The sequence below is a fragment of the Meles meles genome, chromosome 1 (genome assembly GCF_922984935.1).
Source record: "Meles meles chromosome 1, mMelMel3.1 paternal haplotype, whole genome shotgun sequence".
In the NCBI taxonomy this organism is placed as follows: Eukaryota; Metazoa; Chordata; class Mammalia; order Carnivora; family Mustelidae; genus Meles; species Meles meles.
Genome location: NC_060066.1, coordinates 57,985,348 through 58,006,972, shown reverse-complemented (window position 1 = coordinate 58,006,972; position 21,625 = coordinate 57,985,348). Strand labels below are relative to the sequence as shown.

Here is a 21,625-nt window from a genome sequence, read left to right as displayed (position 1 = left end):
ACTACATTCATGTGAAATATACAATGAGTAATACTGGATCACCCTTTGATAATGAGGGCAAAAGAAAAATTGCCAGATTGCCTAGGTAGATATCCCTAACGTGGGGATAAAAGAAGAGAATTTCTCTAGTCTCAGAAAGCCCCACTCGAATGAGTGTATTAACATATTAAGGAGAACCCAGTGTATGGATTGGAAGTCAGATGACAACTGGTAGCTTTTTTAAAAACAAAGCATATGGCTGCCTCGTTAATTTCTTTTCTTACAGTAGAAGAAGTAAAAGGGGTAAGACCTGAAGCCCAACACCCTGATTCCCTCTACCAGTCTCTACCACCTGTTTTTTGTAAGAATAAGATTGTGATAATCGTTTCGCATTATACATAAATCAAACATCATACGTGTTTTAAACTTACACAGCGATATATGTCAATTATTTTCCAATACAAGTGGAAAAAAATAAAAGAATAAAAAATAGAAGTGCAATTCTCATCGATCACGTAATGAGCAAACACATTGTGCAATATGCAAATAATGGAATATGATGTATCAGTGAGAATGAGCTAACGAAACGTCCATTATGGTAACATGCATTTTTTAAGACTTTACAAATGTTATGCTAACCTCAGAAACATAATTTTTATAGTCTCCTAAACCTAATAAAAAACGAGTACATATTGTGTGTTTCCACTTGTATAAATTTCAAAATCTGACAAGACTGATCCGAGGGGTTAAGTCAGGATGTTGGGCCCCTATGGGGAGGGTCTGGAGCCGAATGGGGGTGGGCTTTGAGGTTCTGCTTCTTCACCTGCCTGCTGATCACATTGTGTGTTTGCTTAAGGACAATTCATTAAGCTGTACACTTATGATCTGTGCAACACTTTATGTTATACGTCAATAAAAAGTTCTAAAACGTAAAAAATACCACTTCTGGGTATGTACCTAAAAGAGTTGAAAGCAAGAATTCAAATAGATATTTGTGTACACATGTTCACAGTAGCATTACTCACAATGACCTAACGATTAAATACCAAGATGTCCTGTGACAGAAGAACGGATAAACAAAATGTGGTATACCCATACAATGGAACATTATTCAGCCTTAAAAAGGAATGACATTCTGATACATGCTACACCATGGAAGAAGCAGAAACATTATGCTAAATGAAATAAATGAGACACAAAGGGACAAATATTGTACATTTCTATTTACAAAATACTTTAGTTTGGGCTTCTATAATAAAATATCATACACCTGGTGGCTTATAAATAGCAAATACTCATTTCTTATTGTTCTTGAGGTGAGGAAGTCCAGTTTAAGACACTAGAAGATTCTGTGTCTGATGTAAGAGCCAGCTTTCTAAGCCTACCAAGGGCCCTCCTCCTAATACCATCAGATTGGGGATTAGTATTTCAACATACGAATTTAGGAGGGACAAAAATATTCAGTCTATAGTATATGAGGTACCTAGAGTGGTCAAATTCATAGAGACTAAAAGTAGAATAGTATTCAATCAGGAACTGAGGGGAGAGAGAAATTGGAATTTTTACTTAGTGGATATGGAGTCTCAGTTTGGGATGATGAAAAAGTTCTGGAGGTGGATAATGGTGATGGCTGTACAATAATGTGAATATATTTAATGATTAATGACACCGGTACATCTAAAAATGATTAAGATGGCAAGTTTTACATGTATTTCACCATAATAAAAAAATCAAAAACCAAAATAAAAGTAGAGGCACATGCCTTTCTCTTCTCCCTCAATGGGAACTTGCCTACCTGTCCATGGGATACTCCAGACACATTCTGCCCTATTGCCTCCAACTTGTTTCTTTTCAAGGCTACCACAGTTTCCATCCTCAGGATCCACCTCTGGGATTTCCTTTTGTCATTAGCCATCTTCTTTACCTCAAGGCTACATGCCAATATTTCCCTGGGCTGGCTCTAGTTCACCGTCAGGAGTAGAAGAGAATATCTTTAAAAGAATCTACTTGTTCAATATGATCAGGACATTTGCGTTATTGACTACCATACATGAATGTCTTATATATGTTGTATCATTCCCACACCAATTTCTAAAATATTATTCTTGCAGTGAAAACCCAGGAAGTAGAGAGCTCATTTACTATTCCTCTGAGTTGAATACGGTCCACTGACAAAACTTTAAACATTTATTTATACCTCACCTATTTATAAACAGACCTAACACTAAAATTAAATGACCAAATTCACCAAAGAATAATCTAGAAACAATAGTTAGAATACTTTGTCATTTTATTTTCAAATAATCCCAAAATACCTATTTCACTGAGCTAACTATTCATTTATTTTTGTCTATATAATATCAAAAAAGTTTGACCAAATTTTTCACTGAGTTTATTAATATTTTCACTGAATTTCCAGATGTTCTGCTTTCACATATTGGTGTCACTCTATATCTTTATTTTCCCCTTACACTATGATTCCTATGTATAGTTTATTGCTGGGGGATAGCTGCAGGGCAGGACAGATATTAAAACTATAGAGGATCTCATAAGTTGTGAAGCTGAATATCTTTTTTTTAGATTAGGTAACCTTTTTATAGCTTTGAGGGAAAACATGGATAGGACTCCTCCGTGTGTGTGTGTGTGCATGTGTGTGTACATTGACAAAGAATTCTTTTATATTGAGAATGAGCAAAAACCTTATGCCAACCATTGCAAGAAAACTCTAGAAGTTTTTTTTTTTTTTTAAATTTATGGGTCTGCAAGGGATCTTCATTTATATACATATAACCCAATTTATATATAACCTCAGAGGAATTAGTACAGAATACTGGTTAGGGAGGCAGAGTTTTTTACAGGGTCGTGAGATCTAGCCCCGAGTCAAGCTCAGTGCAGAGTCTGCCTGAGACTCTCTCTCCCTCTGCACCCCCCCACCCTCCATGTGTACTCTCACTCTTTCTAAAATAAATAAATAAATAAATAAATCTTTAAAAAAAAAAAAAAGGAGGCAGGGTTTTACTCTCAGCTCTGACATTTCCAGCTTTTCTCAGTTTTCTCATCTGTATTAAATGATAAAAATTACAGACAAACCATAAATGACTCTTAATCTCACAAAACAAACTGGGGGTTGCTGGAGGGAGGTGGGATTGGGAGAGGGGGAGTGGGCTATAGACATTGGGGAGGGGAGGCGAACCATAAGAGACTATGGACTCTGAAAAACAACCTGAGGGTTTTGAAGGGTCAGGGGTGGGAGGTTGGGGGAACAGGTGGTGGGTAATGGGGAGGGCACGTTTTGCATGGAGCACTGGGTGTTGTGCAAAAAGAATGAATACTGTTACGCTGAAAAAATAAATAAAATGGAGAATAATAAGAGAAAAAAAAAATTACAACTTCCTTATGGAACATTGAATGAAAAAGGACTCATCCCAGTGACATGCTCAATTAATGCTTGTGTGCGTGCTGAAAACCAGGAAACCCGTCATTTTTAATTACGAAATAACGTCTACATCACCGACTTTGGGTCATTGTCTTTAATTTAAATAAGCACTCCACTTTTCAGTTCAGCTGTTGCTTCACAGGAGCAACATTTCCTAGGCAGACCGTAGCCTGTTCAGCGAACAGCAAGGACAGGATGGTTGGGGCAGAACAGGGAGGGGAAGCTACAGCCATGGCAGGGGTGGTAGTCAGAGAGAGAGGCAAATAGTAGAGCCAACAATTTTGTTTTGTTCACAATGTAGGCAGCAAAACAAAGTATTTGGAAAATCTTGAATCTGGGAGCATTTCGTTATGACTATACCACACTATCCTACTATTTCATTCCTTTTGGAACGATGAGATTATCTATTTTAATTTTGATGATTCAATAATTTACCATTTGAATTAGTTCATGGTAAATCACGCATACCAGGGCTCCTGGGTGGCTCAGTGGGTTAACGCCTCTGCCTTCCCCTCAGGTCATGATCCTGGGGTCCTAGGATCGAGCCCTTTATAGGGCTCTCTGCTCAGCGGGAGCCTGCTTCCTCCTCTCTCTGCCTGCTTCTCTACCTACTTGTGATTTCTGTCTGGCAAATAAATAAATAAAATCTTTTTAAAAATCACGCATGCCTCTTTTTCTTTGTTGTTGCAGGTGGTTTATTTGTTTAACGACTACCATTTGGTACTTAAAAAAAAAAGTTTTTAGTTCTTAGTTTTATCTCCTTATGGTCCAACTGGATGGCATAAATTTGCTTTAGGTTAAGAGACAAAACGTTATTGCCCAAGTGGAATCTCTACATTCTGGGGTCCTGATTGACAAGTAGACTCCAGGTCCTTGGTTTAGGGACTGTAAAATCTCTGAACCTTCGTAAAAACAACCGATTTTTTTTTTTTTTAATTTCTCTGGTTATTTGGCTCTTTGCCCCTCCTATTTCCTAGAACAAAGAACTCTGGGATTCAGAAGCCAACATACACCCTTCTGTCCAGCTCTCAGATTTTAAGTCCTACATTCTACTGAGCAAGATGAAATTGTTCTAAAGTAAATCAAAACTAGCTTGTCAAAATCTTGCTTCCTGTGTTTCTGATGGTCTCTGGACTAATAAGCAACATGTAGATGGCATTTCTCAGATTCCCAAAGCATATTAAAACTTTCTTTTCATGGAAGAACCAGATCTTTGCCTGAACTTTATCACCTGCCCAAGGACTTCAAGAACTTCAAGATATATACCTGTTGGAAACTCACGTGTTATATTCATATTGTTCTCATACTGGAGTTTTCCTTTTCAAATAGTTCAAATATAATAAAGAATCTGTTTTAAATAAACATTCAAACTTTCATCTCTAGATCTCCATCATGCATGGACACAGTATCTTAGGAAGTTTAGACAGTTTCCTATACTTAGTTATACCCCTAGTAATCATAAACTGAAATTTTGTAAAAACAAAACAAAACAAAAAACAAAAACAAAAACAAAAACCTCTCCTATAGTTTGGTCTATTTTGCTTCTTCAGTTAATCTTTTTATAATTCATAAAAGTAGTAAATTCCTTTAAATATTTTAGATACTACAGTTCTATATGAAGCTAAGGGTGTCCCTAATCTCAGAAGTAACTATTTGTAGTTATTTGTATCATTATAGATCTTTTCCTACACACGTAACCAGAATATCAGCATGTATTTGTTAAGACTCTGTTTATCTTCCCTATTTTTCCTTCCTCCAACCGGTATCCCACTCCTGTTCTCATCCCCCCAATTCAATCAGTTATTCAAATTTTATATTTCTTTTCCTCAGGATTTTTTTTTCTTTCTAAGGATAAAACCAATAGTGGCTTCAACTCAGTTTCCTCTAGTCTTTTATGCTAATTTAAAGTCATATAAAATGTTATCTAGGTATGTTTGAAGAAACCAGAAAGAGAAGGGTGGAATCTTTGAGGGATATTGGAACAGGAAGCATAATTTCACCCAAAAATAAAAGATGCCAGGCTAGGGAATATGTGAAGGACTCCTGCTGTCCAGGTTCACTGTCCTAGCAGCCAGACTGCCCAGGATGACTGCATGAGTTGCCCTAAGAGGGCAGTGTGCCTTAACAAGTGTCTCCACCTCAGTAAGAATTTCTCTACCCTACGTGTCCAAGAAGAGCAGGAAGACACCAGATTTCGAATGTTTATCCCTCACCTGGAAAATAAATGATCAGTGTTGACAATGATGGACTGAAGATTAGCTCTTCCTCCCACGTTTGGGGCAGTAACTAGTGAAAGGAGAACAGGACCCAATGCAGCCGCGATTGAATTGTCCATAAGACAGGAAAGATGGGGCCTAGAAATGACTTAACTCTCCCCAATGACAAGAAACAACTGGATACCTCATATATCTCTGAGACGTCAGCTGGGATAGTCTCCAAATACTGATGTAGAGTTGAGGGATGGACTTCATTTCATTATGATTGTTTTTGATAACAAAACGGGATCATACCATGCCTTTTTTCTATAAATTGGCTTTGCAAGCAATAACTACAGAGAACTTTCCATGACTGTATATTCTGTTTCATATTTCATCCATTTTGCCAGAATAGACAGTTCAGGAAGAAAAAAAAATAGAATAAAATAACATGAAATAAAATAAAAAATGACAAATTTGGTGAAAGGAAGATAAAGTAGTAGTTCTTTGAACTGCTTCTAGTTTATCTTACTGGTTTGATTTTTCACATTTAAAATTTTAATGCATCTGGAGTTGTATTATGGTTCAAGTTCAGGATGTAATATGGATGTACGTGGATAGTCACTTATTTCCACCCTTTTTTCCCTGGTGCTTAAATGCTACCTTTGTCCTATGCCAAACTTCCTCATTTTTGAATGCTTTCTTCCAAGTTCTCTATTCTATTGTTTTAGTCTATTAGTGGCAAATTGCTCTGCTTCGATTATGATATGCTTTATGATAAGTCTAGATAACTAGTAAAACAAAACTTTACTTAAGATTTTTCTACCAGATTGCCTTATTTGTAATTACCTATATATTGTCTATATCCATGTTTATAGTCTCTCTTTTGTAATCTTAGTACTGTTTAACTATTTTCTTTCTTTTTTTCCTTGATGAGACTGGCCAGAAAACTTTCCACTGTTTAGTTTCGTTTCTGGTTTTGACTGCTTTACTTTTTGTCTCCTCGACCAACCATTTTTAAATTTTATTTTAAAAGTCTATCTTTTATAAGTTGTTCCCAGTTTTTTTCCTGTTTCATTAATTTTCCCTTTAAAAATTCTTTTAATTCTTTGCTTCTCAAGGGAAACTTAAATAACATAAAATCAAGTCATAAATGACATAAAACCAATTTACAAATGTTAACATGATTTCCCCTTTCATAATGTACACATATATCAAATCATCAAGTTGTATGCTTTAAAATCTTAAAAATTTTCTCAACTGTACTTCAGTAAATAAAAATAGTCCTCACTTCGGCAGCACATTTACCAAAACTGGAATGATATAGAGAAGACTAGCGTGGGCTCGCACAAGGATGACAGGCAAATTTGTGATGCATTCAATATTTTTCTTCAATAACATAAATACATAAATAAATAAGAACAATGATAATAAGATGAAATGAAAGCATTAAAAAGTAAACATGATTATAAAACATTAATAAAAATACCAGGGTGCCTGGGTGGCTCAGTCAGTTAAGGGTCTGCCCTCAGCTCCTGGGATCAAGCCCTGGGCTCTCTGCTCCCGGGGGAGCCTGCTTCTCCCTCCCTCACTCCCCCTGCTTGCTCCCGCGCGTGAGCGCGCACTCTCTCTCTCTCTCTCTCTCTCTCTCTCATTCTGTCAAATAAATAAATAAATAAACTTTTTAAAAAAAGAAAGAAAAAAAGAAAAGGAAATACCTCATGTTACGAGTAAACTGTTTTGAGGCGCCGGGGTGGCTCAGTCATTAAGCATCTGCCTTCGGCTCAGGTCAAGATCCCAGAGTCCTGTGATCAAGCCCCACTTTGGGCTCCCTGCTCCTCAGGAAGCCTGCTTCTCCCTCTCCCACTCCCTCTGCTGTGTTCCCTCTCTAGCTGTGTCTCTCTGTGTCAAATAAATAAATAAAATCTAAAAAAAAAAAAAGAGTAAGCTTTTTTTTTAAATTCTCTTAGTAAGAAGTGGGCTTATCAACTGAATTATACTAGCAAGTAGGTCTGCAGAGAGCCATAAGTAGACAGCCTTCTACTGTATAATTTAAAGATAAACAAAAATAATTCTTCCAAAAATATCTCCTCTGCTACTTAAACATGGCCTCGCATTCCATTCCTATGCAAATTAATTTCCAACTCTAAGGCTCTGAAGACCCATCAAGGTTGCTCTTCTCAACAATGGCCCTCAAACTTCAGCATTCCATAACAATGACTGAGAAAGCTGACCAAAAGGCAGATTGAGAGGGTTTAATATGGGGCCTAAGAACCTCACATTTAAATAACTATTTCAGTTGATTAAGGTGGCAATCCTACTAGAACCACTTTCTGAAAAATACTGCTCTGGAATATGAATACTCATTCATTTACCTGAAAATCAACCTGGGCTCCCTCCCCCTTGGCCCCTATCTACTGGTGGATAATATAAGACAAAGGATAGGAAAATCTCTGAGATAGAAGGCATTATCGTGATGATACCTAACATGAAGCAGTTTTGAAGGTGCCAGACCAAGAAAGGATACAAGTTATCTCAGTTTTGGGCGGCATTGTCCAGTAGAATTTCCTGCAATGATGGAAAATGTTTTATATGCATGTGTTCCAATACAGTAGCCACTTGTCACATGGCTTTTGAGCATGTGAAATGTGACCAGTCCAGCTGGGTAGCTGAATTTCAAATTCCAAATTTTGTTTAATTTTAGTGAACTTTAATTTAAATGTATATAGTTACATGTGAGAGTGGCTATCCTACCCAATAGCACAGGACAGGAGCTTTGTCTAAGCCTGGGATAGGGATTTAATGAAAAGAAAGTTGGTACTAAATTAAACTATTTCTAATTTACAATTTTGCCAAAGGTCAGCTTGATTATTTAGGATCACAGTATCTAATCTTGATATCATGCTACCAGGGAAAGTCGTAAAATTGGTAAAATGTATTTAACTAATAGTTCTCTATCATTCTGCCAGTCAAATAAATTGCTTTCAATACAGAAACCATTGAAGTGTATTTTCAAGAAATCTTAGTGACAGTTTGGCAAATGATAGGCAGAAGAAAAAATATTAGTGGTAAATATCCTTAGTATATTCTTCAAAGTCTGTCAAGCTAAATTTTCAGTGGTCATTGAAAAATTTATCTTGAGTTTAGAAATTTTAAAAAGATCTTTGAGTGAGGAAACTTTATTTGTAATGGTGTTAACACTTAGAGAACACTGACCAGATGAAAAGGAGTACGTGAAGTGCTCTACACACACATTATTTAACTTAACCCAGATGGCACCAACACATTCTATTAATCACATTTTGAGATGAAAGAATTAAAAAAAAAAAAAAAACAAAACAGAGAAGTTTAGTAACCCGCCCAAAGTGGCAAAGCCATTCAAGTAGAAAGAAGGTCAGAAACAAAATCTGTTTGCTTCCAGACCACTATGCTAAGCTGTCTCTTTTTATTTAATCTTGGAATAGGGGATTTGACCAAAAAATTTCCCCAAATGCTTAGTATTTTAAAAAAATCACCTCTAGGGGCGCCTGGGTGGCTCAGTGGGTTAAGCCTCTGCCTTCGGCTCAGGTCATGATCTCAGAGTCCTGGGATCGAGCCCCGCATCCGGCTCTCTGCTCTGCGGGGAGCCTGCTTCCTCCTCTCTCTCTGCCTGCCTCTCTGCCTAGTTGTGATTTCTCTCTGTCAAATAAATAAAATATTTAAAAAAAAAAAAAAAAAAAAAAAAAAAAAAAAAAAAAAAAAATCACCTCTACTGCATGATGACAAAGTAATAAATTTGAAATGCTAATAAATTGTTCCAATGTTAATACTCTCTCTAAGGATGGTGACTTCTATAATGAGCAGGTCCTTCAACTCTAATAAGCACCTTGGTAAATTGCAGTTTGTGATGAGGAGTCTGAGGTGAATTCTAGAGCTTGAGGGTTGATGAAGCTGCCCTTCAAGAGTGGGAAGAAACAAATTCCTGAGGCAGTTCTGAGGTGGGAAATGGGGAGATGGGATTGAGGAGGAAAGAGAAAAGAGAAGCATCATTATTACTTTTAAGAGGATAAAGCCAATGTAGATTAAAAGGCCAGTGATATTCCCCTATGGCTGATGGCTCGAGGAAAATTTAAAATCAGACAAAGCTCATGCCCAGTTTAGTGACTTTGCTACCATATAGACCACGCTTCCTCTCCACTTAATCCCCTTTTAAGCTTTATTATTTTCTTAAAACTTTTATTTATTTGAGAGAGAGCGAGCGGGAGCATGAGCTGAGGGAGGAGCAGAGGGAGGAGCAAAGGGAGAAGCAGACTCCCTGCACTTGGGGCTTGATCACAGGACTCTGGGATCATGACCTGAGCTGAAAGCAGACGCTTAGCCTACTGAGCCACCCAGGCACCAACCCCCCCTTTAAGCTTTATTAAGTGTCACTCAATTCACCAATGTTTGTGGGAGTCTTGCTTTGTTTTGTTTCATTTTGATTTTGAGAAAGCTTAGTGTCAGTTCTACACTAGCTCAGGGATCTAGAAATCTAAAAAATGCAAGCCTCTCCTCCTGACCCATCTTCCACTCCAATGATTTATGTTACACAGAAACAGTGTTTCCTCAAGGCATAGAATTTGGGGTTCAGGTCTATTTTATGCCACTCTTGGGAAGCATAAAGGCCTCAGCTGAGATCCAGATGTTTTAATTATATATTTATCGTTCTTAGTAGTGTTATGCCCCAATAAAATGGGTACCCCAATAATGGGTCCGTGATTAAAGGAGGGAGACTGATAAAAAGCAAAAGCCAAGCAAAGCTTTATTTCACGCCAAGCATCCAGAATCAGACCGACCGTCAAACAGACCGGTTGGGGCCGCCCCTAACAGAGAAGATGACCCCTCCCTGCTTTCCAGACTAACTTTTATAGAGCAAAGGCCATGTGGATGGGCCTGGCCACACACTGGTAGCTAATTGAATTATAATTCATCCCACAGTAGACATGGAAACTAGCCCATCACCTTGGTAGCTAGGAGAGACAGTATGCGCTCCCACTGAATACCTCCACCTGGCCTGACCCACCCTTGTACTTGGACTTTGTTACCTGGGACTGGTTTCTGGGACTTGTTTTTAAGTAAGTTCCCCTGGGGGGTGGGGAGCAAAGTCAACTTAAGTTTTACAAAATGGCAGTTCAACCGGCGTGAGGCTGCTCTGGCTGAATAGGCCCTTAGAGTAGGATGAGATAGCCACAAAGTTACTGGCCCTAAACTTCCTAACGAGTAGATGCAGACAGTCTTTTCTGACAAAGCATGAAATCCAAGTGTCAGAACAGACCCAAAGGTTATCTAGTTTAATCTCCTCTTTGATACTTGGATACCTCTTGAAACTTCCCTACGGTGATCATGTTTGTTTGTTTTCTTTGAACTTCTCCAGTTAAAAAGAACTCAAGAACTCCTGCAATAGCATATTTCTCTTGAGAAACTAAGCTTCTCATGGCCGTAGTTTTATTGTTTGGAGCTATATTGAATGACTGAAATTTCTGGTCTATATGACTGCCAGTAACTTCTCTTTCTCCCCTTCTACCCCAGTTAACACATCTCTAATTCCATCAACTATTTCTCTAGGATATGTTGGAGGACTTTAGTCATCCTAAATACTTATCCTGGAGTAATTTTTAGCTTTTCCATGGTCCTAAAAATATGATACCCAAATTCAGACAAAATTACAAGAATAATCTGGCCAGCACAGTATCGAGTTGGGTTCTCACCACATCTCAATGGATCCACCAATCTCAGAACACAACCTAAGCTTCAGTTCAGTCATTCTTTGACAACCATATCTAATGGCTTAAGGGTAATGTCAGTTTTTTTCTGTGTTGCCACTTAGCCTTCATTATGAATCTGACTGTATTTTTCTTTTTACACTCTACACAAGAATCTTTGCAGCATAAAGGAAAGAGCATGAATTTCAAAGTTAGAGAGTTACCTATTTGTATTCAGTCTACATCATATTAGCTCTGTGACTTTAAAGAAGCTACTTAAACTCTCTGAGACTTGGTTTCAATGTTTGGATAGGCATATGATAATGTCTAGTTGTTTCGTTTTATCATGAGCCTTCAATGCATTATATGCGTGATATAACTAGCACAATGTCAAAGTGCAGCTCTCTTGCTTTGGTACAGCATGTTATTTTGACCCAGGGTCAAGCTCATCAGCATTTTTCTACATTAATTTCATAATTCATTGAATTAGCTATTCTTCTCAGGATTTCAGCATCTATGAAATTTAACATGCTTCCAAAATTTTCATCTGGGTTATTGAGAATAATGCTAATAAAATAAAACAAACAGTGATGCTTCCTAGTAAGATATCTTCCAAACTTGTGCTAGCCAATCTTTTACTGATCAGAAAAAAAAAATGTAGGAAAAACAAGACATCTGAAATTTAGTGAAGTACAAAGGAGTTCTCATACACAAGATGATCATATAGAGACTGGATGTTGTAATATTGAGTAGAATCCAAATGCTTCCTACATATCATCTCACTTAATGCTCATATCAAGTTTTTGTAGTAGACTGGAAAGATATTATTGTTCCTATTTTAAAGATGAGCTTAAAGGAGGCCACACAAATAAGATTTCACATTCTTTCTTCAATAATTACAAATCTTCATTTCAGTTACCCATCCTAGAATGTTATCTAAAACATGAAAAGTTTGTTATATCTACTTCTTCTACACAGAAAAAAATGCAATTAAGTCATTTACCACATATTGGTTATTGATCATCTACCTATGCCTGACAGTGTCCTGGGTATTAAGGAAAGCAGCACATAGTGGCCTGTGCTTTCATGGATATTTTGGTAGAATTGAAAGACAAGGAACAGACATACCATAAGAGACTCTTAACTCCTCTAGGAAACAAACTGAGGGTTGCTGGAGGGGAGGCAGTTGGAGGGATGGGGTAAGTGGGTAATAGGTGCTAAGGAGGGTATGTGATTTAATGAGCACTGGGTGTTATATGTATCTGATGACTCACTAAATTCTACCTCTGATTCTAATAAGAAGTTATATGCTAACTCATTAAATCTAAATTTAAAAAATATAAAGTTTGCTTCTTATGAAATTAAAAAAAAAACAAAAAACAATAAGACAAGTGACAATACTTACTGAAAAAAAATAAAATAAGGAAATGGAATATGCAGCGACATGAGTGGTGGTGCTCATGCCACTTTAGTGAAGAATGTTTGGGAAGGGGCACCTGGGTGGGTCAGTCAGTTAAACTTCTGATCTTGATTTCAGCTCAGGTCATGATCTCAAGGTCCTGGGATCAAGCCCCACGGCAGGCTCCGTGCTCAGCGGGGAGTCTGTTTGAGGACCTCTCTCTCTTTCTCTCTTTCCCTCTACCCTTCTTCCTGCTCTCTCTTTCTCTCTCTCTCAAAAATAAATAAATATTTTAAAAAATGGTTGGGAAAACTCTCTGATAAACTGCCACAGGTACAAAAGCTAAGTGTACCTGGGGAAACTGCATCCCAGCCATTGGAGTCACCAAGTTCAAAGACAGTAAAGGGGAAGTATGTTTGGTTTGTTTAAAGAGTAGCAGAAAGGTCAGTAAGACTAGGCTGGAGCAAATGACAAAACTGTGTCAGTAGATCAGGGAGTGGAGCCCATAGCAGGCAGGGGCTCCCTTCTAAGCCATGAGAAGAAGTCTGGATTAACCATCAGAGAGACTTGACCAGAGGAGTGACATGATCAGACGTATTCTTTGAAAGTATCCCTCTGGCTGCTATGGGCTGTACAAGCAAGGGCAGAATAAGGTAGACCAGTGAACAGCTCTTGCAATAACCCAGACAAGACATCATGCTATTCAGACTATAGCCATAATGATAAAGGTGATAAAAAGTGCTCTGTGTTTTGACATTTTGAAAGCAGTGCCTCCAGATTTGCTACTGGTATTGCCACGTCGGGTGTGGGAGAAAGAAAACTGTCAAGAATTATTTTGCCCGTAGTAACAGGAAGAACAGAATTGCTCGTTACTAAAGCTGAGAATCTGTAGGAGGAATCAGGGATTTTAGGAGTTAAAACTCGGGAGTTTGTTTTGGATATCTATTACATATACGTCCCTGGAGTAGATCCTGTAGGAATCTGGAATGTAAGTCTGGAGAGGTCTGGGCTATAGGGGGGAAAAATTATTTCCAGAGAATGGATGATATTTAAGGCCATGGGAGTGGATGCGGTCAACTAGTGAATGAGAGGAGACAGAGAAAAAGAGAGGATGAAAGACCAGATCTGCAACACTGCCACACAGCTGGGAGGGTGAGGAGGATTCATGGCCGAGGTGAGGCGCAGTAGTCGGTAAGGTAAAGGCAAGATGAAGCAAGTGTCACCAATGGTAATGTGCTTGCTTGTATCACACACAGTTTCCCGATACCACGGACAGTAGTTCTTTGATCTCATCAGTTGGTCTTCCTGAGATTCAAAGCCAGAATCTTTGAATTTGTTTAGACAAGTTGGATGCCCTCATCATTTGTCACCCACCTTGCTGTACTGTAACCAAGAACATTCTCTTGAAGGTTAAACCACAATGCGTGCTTCACCCCTCAGGCTTCCCCAGCTGGAGCAACTGGGGCTGTATTTTGCTTCGACCCTTCTTCCATCTCAAATTCTTGTATTAGTGAAAACCAAGCTCCTATTCCTCATCACTGGCCCCCGTGGAGCAGAGCTAGACTGTTATTCCCAGGAGACAAATAACAGAAATAAAGATTTTAGTTCATAAGTTTATAAATAACCAATTGTGGTGTTAAAGGCTAAATACATTTACACATGTGTGGTCACATTGCTTTTTGTTTGCCAACCTCATTTTATATAACCTGGACCAACAAAACCAACAAGAGAGGAAACACACAGGTATAAGGTCAATTCAAGGGTTCAACAAAGTGCTCCAAATGATAGAATCAGCAGATAAAATGCTTCACAGGTTGCTAAGATACCTTAATCTGGGGAAAGAATCAGAATTAAGTTTTTGTTAAGAGGTTTATCATTCCCTATCCTGATCCTTTGATAGAGATAGTCTATAGGAATCTTAGCTTAGCAATTACATGGCTGGTATAATTGGGAAAAAGTTAGAAAAGGGGTTTGAACAGAAAGATAATAGTTTAAGAATTTGAGAAGTCACTTGGGGAGAGTTAGGTCATCTTGAAATTGCTTTAGGCAAGTTTAAGCTGTTTAGAAGATTTTCTCTTTGTGAAGGAAAAAAAAAAAACTAAGCAATAATATTCTCCTCGGTGGTTTTGCACCTGATGGACTAGTACTGGTTGAGTAAAACACTTATAAAATCTCTTCAATTAAGAATAAAGTGATATTAATGAATCTTGTTTTCATTTGCCCTTTGTAAAGAATTCTGGTTTTGCATATTGTACATGCTGCTACTCACTTCAAGCTCTTTACTGTTTTTTACTTGGAAAAGGAAAAAGAGGATGTTTCAGTCTTCATTCATTTAAAGCAGTATCAATAGAAAAGATTTTTTATAAATTTTCATAAACCTATTAAAAAATTGTAAAACAAAGAGCTCTCATACACTCTTTACTCAGATTTAATGATTTACAACTTCTCCCATTTGTTATTCTCTTTATTTCTCTAATAGCTGGATGAGAGAGAAAGATTTCTCTCAATAGATGAATGAGAGAGAGAAACAGAAGAGACAAATAGGAGTGTATTTCTTTGTGAATATGAATGGCAGACATGGTGACATTTCATCTCTAATTCTTCATTGTATATTTGCTGAGAACAAAGACATTCTCATGCATAACCACAGCACAAAATTGAGACATTTGATATTTATACAGTATTATGTACAGTATTATGATCTAATCTAATCCACAGTCTATATTCAAAGTGTGTAAGTTCTTCCAATAAAATACTATACATAAAGATTATAAATTCTTACCCATCCAGGATCCATTCCAGGATGTCACTTTACCTTTAAATACGATGCTTTTTTAATCTCTTTTAATCTGGAATATTTCCTCAATCTTTATTTGTCATATACGACCTTGACATTTTTGAAGAAAACAGATTATGGTTTTATGGTTTTTAATAACCATAGAGATATGTAATATATGAAATATAAACGAAGTCACACAGTTGTATCCACTGAAAAGGATTGAAGATAACTATACCCCAAAAACAAGGTGTACACTTGGCACCCAGAACTTGGTTTCTAAATACCATTTCCCACTAAAAAGAACCACAGTTCCTTGGAGGAATAGCTGATTATGATAATGGAGCCTACATTCTACTGGAGGAAGAAAAATAAATAAGAAATAATTATATTACACAAGATAATTATATATTTGAGAGACGTTATAATGAAATTAAGATGATATGATAATAAAAGAGAGGTCAACTTTTGTTATGGTGGGTGGAGAAGGACTCCTTGAGTAAGTGCCATCTAAGTTGAGATCCAAAGAGAAATTAAAAAGTCAGCCATGTGAAGAATGTGGGAAAGAAAATTCCGGGAATAAGAATCAGAAAGTAAGAAGACCTTGATGTAGAAAGTAGTTTTGTCACAGAAGAGAGGAAGCCACTATGGCAGGAGCATGGCATTGAACACTACTGATGGAGTGGTGGGGACACTGAGGAGAATGTGTTTGTGACATTAGACAAAGTTGGAAGGATAGGCAGGAGCTGTTAAACCAAGCAATTTGAATGCTATTCTTGGTTCAATGGGAAAGGCTTAGAAAGACTTAATGTGGGTAGTGACATGACTTGATTCATGAGTTACAAGATCACTTTGGCTGCTTTGTTGGAAATAAACTAGAAAGAGCGTGAGAATGGAAGCAAAGAGACCAGATAGGAGACTATTGTGAAAACCCAAGCAAGACATAATGGTGGCCTGCACAAGGGTGGTGTCAACAGAAATTAAAATTATGGATGGATTTAGATTACATTTCAGAGCTGCAAACATTAGGATTTATCTTAGATTAAATGTGTAAGCTAGCTGAGGATAAGGAAGGGTTAAAGGGAGATGTCCAGGTTTCTATCTGGGAATCAGAGAGAAGAAAATCAACAGCTCTATTCTGTACATAATTTTGAGATGTGGTTTAGACACCAAATGGAAATATAAAATAGAGAAATTTACAAATTCTAAAGGTCCCATGGGATTTTCTTACCTTTTTTAAATGAGATTAAAATACAATACTTAAATGAGTATTTAAAAAAAAACTGCATCATTTCATCAAAAATGAAAAATTAAAGGAAATCTTAGTCATTTTCAGATTTTTTGCAAATTTAAATAACACCATGTGCTTAAGAAAGATGAAATATTGAGATTACCTACAATGATTTAAGGGGGCAAATTATGAGAAAAAATTACTTTTCTAAGATTGTCTGAAGAGCGACAATTGAATAAAAGAGAATATAAGTTAAACATTAGGAATTTTCTGAGCAAGAGTAATTCAAATCAGGATATCTTTTAAGGGCTTATGAAAGCTCCTTCAACTGAGACATTAAAAATGAGACTATATAAAGTCTAGTTTTAAAAAAGGAGAAAAAATATATTACAAAGGAGACGGAATAAATGTTCTAATAATGTTTTTAAAAGTATTATTAGTATTTATGAAACCAAATCCAGTGAGTTAAATGTTTCACCCTTTTCTAGGGTAAAAACGATAGATCTTTGTGTAATTTCTTACAATTGGTGGAGGTGAAGTTAAATGGGCCAGTGTAATTTTTTAAATGCCATTTCTGGAAGTTTTTATAATTCTTAGCAGAAAATATTAAACTGCATATCTCATAAAATGGGAATATGCTAAAGAGAGGTAGGAAAAAATTAGTAGTGATCTGGGGGGAAAAAAAACTAGATTTGTCTCTATACTTGAGTGGATGCAAAAACAGATCTTATAAGAGAATGTGATAACATTTAGCTTAAAAAATGTAGTTGTGGGGTGCCTGAGTGGCTCAGTGGGTTAAAGCCTCTGCCTTCCGCTCAGGTCATGATTCCAGGGTCCTGGGACCAAGCCCCACATCGAGCTCTCTGCTCTGCGGGGAGCCTGCTTCCTCCTCTCTCTCTCTCTCTCTCTCTCTCTCTCTGCCTGCCTCTCTGCCTACTTGTGATCTCTGACTGTCAAATAAATAAATAAAAATTTAAAAATAAATAAAAATAAAAATTTTAAAATGTAGTTGTGAATCAATTAATTTGATCTTAACTGCAAAGACTTTTTTAAAAAAACTCTCATAAACAGTGCATATGAATACAATGTATTCTTTTTTTTTTTGAGAGAGAGAGAGAGAGAGAGGGACCATGAATGGGGGAAGGGCAGAGGATGAGACTCAAGCTGATTCTCTGCTGAGCAGGTAGCCCCAAAGCAGGGCTCCATCTGGAGATCCTGAGATCATGACCTGAGCCGAAATCAAGAGTTGGAGGCTTAACCAATTGAGCCACCCAGGCCCACCAATACAATGTAGTCTTAAAAACTTGATGCATTATTTCCATTTTTAAGGTTAGATGCTGAAATTATATGTATTTGTTATTCTCTCACGAATAATTCTACTTCTATTGAGAAGTTGTTTAGGATAAATTATATTCTTGATACAGAGAATTGGTAATCTTTTCTTTATTGTACAAATGCATTTAAAATATTTTTTCAGTGAAAAGTGTTTTAATATGCCATTTCTATGAAAGCCGTGATTTCAATCAGATATAAGTGTGGCATTATTTATGTATTGATACCCCAATTTGTTTCCAAAATGATTTGCAGAAGAGTGTAACATTATGAATCTGGGAAGCAAAGCATCTCTGCCATTATATACCATTCCACCTCAGTAAAAGGAGAGATGTAAGAGCCCTTTAAATGCCATGAAGAAAACCATGAGAAAAATCAATGCTGAAATGAGTAATTGAGTGATGTTTGCAGGGGCTGAGTAGGTCATCATTAGGCATGACACGATTATAACAAAATTCCTAGGGTTATTCAACCTAATGTACCTGGTATCCAGTAAGACTAGACATTGCATTTACTACTTAGATTTACATAGTGCTTCAAAGAATCAGAATACAGTCATCAGGCTGATATAAAGTGGAGGGGTCAGAATAATCAAACAGTATGGTAATACAGGGATGATGGGAGCATTGGAATGCTGTAAATATAAGATCTTTTTGAGAATCCCAGAAAACCACCTTATGGCTAAAAGTAAGACCACAGACCTTATAAAATCAGACAAAAAGCAAGAAGAAACCCATCAAACAATGATATTTGAGAGAGTTTCTATGTCACATGCTTACAACACCAAGTTCTAACTCGAGAATAAGGTACACGACCTTATCTAGTACAAGATCACTGCTGCGGCACCCACGCAAGCACTGTCTTAGTGAGCAAATCTTGTATCATGAAACCAAAGCAGGGACATCCACTTTGGGTGCTCCGTCATGCTAGAAACTATTTGTATCTTTACTCTCCTCTTTTTTTCTTAAGTTTTAAATAAAAACATTTTTTTAAAAAGTCTTTTCTTCTTAATAATGTTCTTAAATCCAGAAAATGAAAAGCAGAGCAATACCAAAGCATACTTCTCTAGTCCTATTTCAATCATATTATATGGAACTTTCTATTTTCAAACCATGTTGTCTAAGGAAGGAGTTCTATGTTGAAGAAGGAGAAGGAGGAGGAGGAGGAGAAAGAGGAGGAGGAGGAAGAGAGGGAGGAGAAGAAGAAGAGGAAAAAGAAAAAGAAGGAGGAGGAGGAGCAAGAGGAGGAGAAGGACAAGGGGGAGCAAGGGGGAGAAGGAGGAGAGGGAGGAGAAAGCAAAGAAAGTGATGAAGAGAGGGAGGGAGAGAAGAAGGAAGGAAGGAAGGAAAGAAAGAAGGGAGAAAGGAAGAAAGAAAGAGCTGAAAAGTTACATTGAATATTTCTAGTAATGCACAACCCATACCATCCTCATAAAGCAAAGCATTCCACTGATGAATAGCCATAATGATTAGGAAAAACCTATCCAGAGTGGTGTCAAAATGTTCTTCTCTGCAACTCTTGCCTATTGTTCCTATGGTTTCCTTAGAGCACTTCAAGTAATAGAACTAATCTTTTTTCAAGAAAGAATTCTTCATATATTTGAAGAGAGTTATTACATTCTCAGCCTTCACTTTTTTACACAGAAATTCTCACCCTCCCCCTTTTTTTTAAGATTCTACTCACTTATTTGAGAAAGAGGGAGCAAGGGCAGGGAAAGAGGCAGAGAAGAGGGAGAAGCAGACTCCCAGCTGAGCAGGGAGCCCAACATGGGCTGGATCCCAGGACCCTGAGATCTTGACCTGAACTGAAGGCAGAGGCTTAACCCACCGAGCCACCCAGGCGCCCCAAAACATCTCACCTTTTTAAACCGACAGCAGATTGACTCTAGACCCTCAGCCACTCTGGCGGTCTTTCCTGAGACGCTCCACTGCCTACTTCTTGATGTAAACATGAGCTAAGAAAACCAAATACATTGCGCCATACGTTTTCTCATCATCTCCTTTAGGCGCTCTCCTCCAATTGAGATCACATTCACAACAACAAGAAGCAAGCAATTGGACCCCTTTATTTTATTGTTGTTTTACTGAGTTTGCTGTCGATGAGAAATCCCTAATTCCTTTTTCTGTGACCTTTGAATACACAAATTTCCTGCAAACTTTCCATATACACGCCATTTTCAAACTCACCTTCAGGCCCTTACATTCGACCTAGAAAATAGTTGTGCTTCTGTTTCGTTCTAATTCTGTCTTCCAACACTATTGTTGTGTGCACTCTTACTCTATAGCTCTACTTCTCTCTCAGTCTGGGTCCTTCATAAATTGGAAAGGGACACCTTCCCTGTTTGAGATGAGCTCTCTGCAGCCTACTACTGGCCCGGGGGATGTGCAGACACCAAGTACACCAATGCAGTACTACCAACCAGCCAGCATCCTCTTTCCTGCAGGAATATAAGGAACTGCATGGTCAGACCAATGCTATTATTATTACATTTTCTATACGAAGAGCAATTAGTTTGCCTGAGTTGGGAAACGTATGTGTTTATCCAAAACTATGTGCTTCATTGTTCTAATTATTTGCAAATTAGAGCAAAGTATTTCAGAATGTACATTTTCAGACTAGGAAAATCTCATCTTGTCCCTGATCTCTAGACCCAAATTAATGTTAGACAGACCCAAAATAAATTATTCTGGAGATGTACTTATATCAATAAATATGGGACTATGGCCCTAAGCATTCATACTGCATATCTTTCAAACTTTGCTTTAAGAAGAATCACAACTTTGATATGGAGAGCTATAGAAAGTATAAGTAAAATTGTTGCCATCCAATAAAAATGGCTTTCCAGATATATTTCCTGAAAAATACCTTTTCAAACTTTGGAAGAAAGGCTACCTAAGTCAGAAAAAATCAGACTTTTGTCAGAATGGATTTGATTTATGAATGTTATTCTAATAATTAATTATGTTGCCTTCTAAACTAAAGGGCCTTAAATGGAAATCTGAAAGTCACAATTCTATTTCCTGTTCAAATATTATTTTCTACTGGGCCCTGGCCAAAAATTAATTACAGCTTAAATTATAGTTAATTTATTTCTACCTACCTCAAGGTATTTAGAGTAATTAGTGAGGGCTGAAAAGATTAAATAGAGCAAAAAGTATTATAAAAATTATGTTTTATGTGTTCTTATTGTCATACATTGAAACCATATTTATGCATTTTTATAAATTATACTTCTAAATTATCCACATTTTATAGAATTTAGAATAGGGTTTCTATATTCTAAAAATAATTTCTGATGAAAACACAGTAAATTCAACTTTAAGACCAGTTGAAAGAAAAAAAAAAAAATCTAAGACATTATATCATTTGTTATTTGAGCAGTTGTAGTAAACTCACCAGAGAGGAATATGTAGTTGCAACCATCCACTGTATTTTCAAGATGCTCAGCAACCACGAAATGAATTTCACATCAAGACCATAATGAGAAAAAAGATTCCTGAATAATTTCCTGTTTCTTGAATTGGATATGAATGAACAGAGAAGGCAGATCATTTCTA

General features: G+C 37.1%; 1 non-coding gene across 1 annotated transcript; it reads left to right on the top strand.

Annotated features, from left to right (window-relative positions):
• The first annotated feature begins 6,893 nt into the window (after positions 1-6,893).
• Positions 6,894-6,999, top strand: LOC123928369. Its single transcript, XR_006815677.1, has one exon. It is a non-coding gene; the product is annotated as a U6 spliceosomal RNA (small nuclear RNA).
• The last annotated feature ends 14,626 nt before the right edge of the window (positions 7,000-21,625 follow it).